We start from the raw sequence: 2,487 nt of genomic DNA, 5'->3' as shown, positions 1-2,487 counted from the left end.
TGTCCTTTGTAGAGGGCAGTATGCTCTAATGTGGCCCTTTTGGCCACATCTAAAACAAAGTGGTGCTCTGCCCTCTACTCATACTCTCAATACTATTTCTCCCAACCTCACCATCTCCGCCAAATTTTCTAGCAGGTTCGCCTCTGCATCTATGATAATTTCTAATTTTTTTCCCTTTAAATCCTCCTTCCTCCGTCTCTGTGGCTTGGAGGACCTCCACCGCCTCCTCACTTCCAGCGAGGACGGCTGCCGCTACCCAAGCCACTTCTATATGCGGCGGAATTCCTTCTACCCTCACCATAGAAGTCTTTCTTCCAAGGTACGTGGGTAGAAGTATTAGTTCTTCCGTTTTTACAGTTGTGCTCACCAGCTTCTTCGTCTCCTCCGCTGTCCTAAACTGGACAACCACCGTCCCATGTCCATTTCGTTTGGCTATATACGTCACTTCCTTCGAAAGCCCCTTCTGAGCTTTTTCTACTATTTCCATCCCGATCCGCTCCACCTTCCTTTTCTCCACTGCATACACCTTGTAGGTGATGGTCTTTTTTTTTGCATAACCCTTTTCAGGGGTAATAACTTTACATCACCACCCACCTTCTGTGTCATCTTACACAGCTCCTTCAGTTCAATTAGGTCCACTTCCGTTTTCTTCGTCTCTGCAGCTTCATCAAAACTCTTTACTCTTTTCAAATGCTCATCCATTCTATTTGCTGCCTTGACGAAATCCTCCTCCGATGAGGACAGCTCACACTCGCTAAGGTCCGAATACATTCGTTTCCACCCGTACAACACTCACCGACAAACCGCTGCCAAGCAGCTCATAAAATTCTGTCCGTCTTGTTAAAAATCAATGCAGCGAATAGACCGACGCAGGCTCGGAAGCGAGATACTTTATTTCAAGAAATTTGCCATTTAGGCATTTACAGAGAGGGGACAAAACAGGACAGACAAACATAGACGGTGAAGTAGCTTTACGATTGGAAATTACACGTGAAAATTCGGATGAGTTTATACATGATCAATTTTATTACGTTTAAAAATATATAAAAATCCGATTTAAAGGACAGACTTCCAGCCATCCGGGTAGAAGTTTTACTTCCAAACTCGGCCTCACCTACCTGGTGTCACTCATACCCAGCTTGTGCACTACCGTCTTCCACCTTTTTACAATCATATCACGTGGCAGACGTCTCCTCTCCACCAGCCTAATCTTACTACCGACGTGATAACTAAAAAAAGTTGACCAATCTCTGGCCGGAGACGAAGTTGCCTGTCACAATACGTTTCATACGCGTCTACCATACTGTCTCTTTCAGTATGGCTACTATGCAGGAAAAACAAGCCTTCCTTTCTCTGTTGAGGGAAGGAGGCAGCACAATCTCGATGATAGACTCAGCTGATAGCTTTACTCTTCCCATCACTGACAGTAGTTGTTCGACGAAAGCTATCAGTCCCGATAACTCCGGACACTCCACGAATTTGTGCACGACGGTTTCCCTACCCTGCTTACATCGTGGGCATGTCGGCAAGACGGCACTCCCGTGCCTTGATAAGTTATCATGAACAGGTAACACCGCACGGAAACACTGCGAGGCTAGGGATTTCTGGTAATTATCCAGATACCCCGGCCCGAACAGGTTGACCAACTGATTTTCATCGTAGCCTAGGGTCTCCCCAAAAGGCGCCTTCAGACATAAACTCCACGAACCCGCTATAGAAATCCGTGGTAGAAGTCCTGTTGCCAACATTGGTCGTCCACCTCCGCCCTTCCTAGCAAGGATAACGCCCGCCCAGACCAAGTCTGGGTTAGAACAGTCACCCTGCTGGGTACCTCACTCCAACTTTTCTCTATCTGAAGGTCTAAACCAAACCAGACTCCTAGCAACTAAACAGGGCTTTCCGTCCAACGTCCCACGACGTTATTGGACGTCATCTGCTTGCCCCTCCAAGTGCCGAGTTGCAAACCGAGTGACTTATCCCTGTTAATTTTGCTCCTTTTGATGGCCTCTTTCACGGCAGGAAGCTGACCCTCATCAGCCACGATGACGGAGATGTCATCCGCATAAGCTGTAGCTCCTCTTCCACACTATAGATCATGTGGTACACCCCCTAGTGCCTCCAACTTCCGCAGCAATGACCCAAGAGCCAACAGATACAGAAGCGCAGACAGGAGACATCGCTGACGAACTGAACGCTCGATCCTATTTGGTTTCGAAAAGAAACCGTTCACCTTGACGACAGACTCGATGTCGCTATACAAAGCAGCGATCCAACCGTGTAAGGTCGGGTCCAGGTCAGCCTCCTCGAGGACCGCCGTTAAGTACCGATGGTCGACCCTATCAAATGCTTTAGACTGGTCTAAATGCACCAGTCCTCCCCCTGCGCCAGAAAGTTTCCAACCCCTTTCTAAGAAATAGTGTATAAGGTGCAGATTGTCGTGGATCGACCTGCCCGGGATGGCGCAAGTTTGCGCTTCCCCGACAAGCT

The sequence above is a fragment of the Octopus bimaculoides genome, chromosome 21, assembly GCF_001194135.2.
Source record: "Octopus bimaculoides isolate UCB-OBI-ISO-001 chromosome 21, ASM119413v2, whole genome shotgun sequence".
NCBI classification, from domain to species: Eukaryota; Metazoa; Mollusca; class Cephalopoda; order Octopoda; family Octopodidae; genus Octopus; species Octopus bimaculoides.
The sequence above is the reverse complement of the archived record's forward strand: the minus strand, read 5'-3'. Positions refer to the sequence as shown.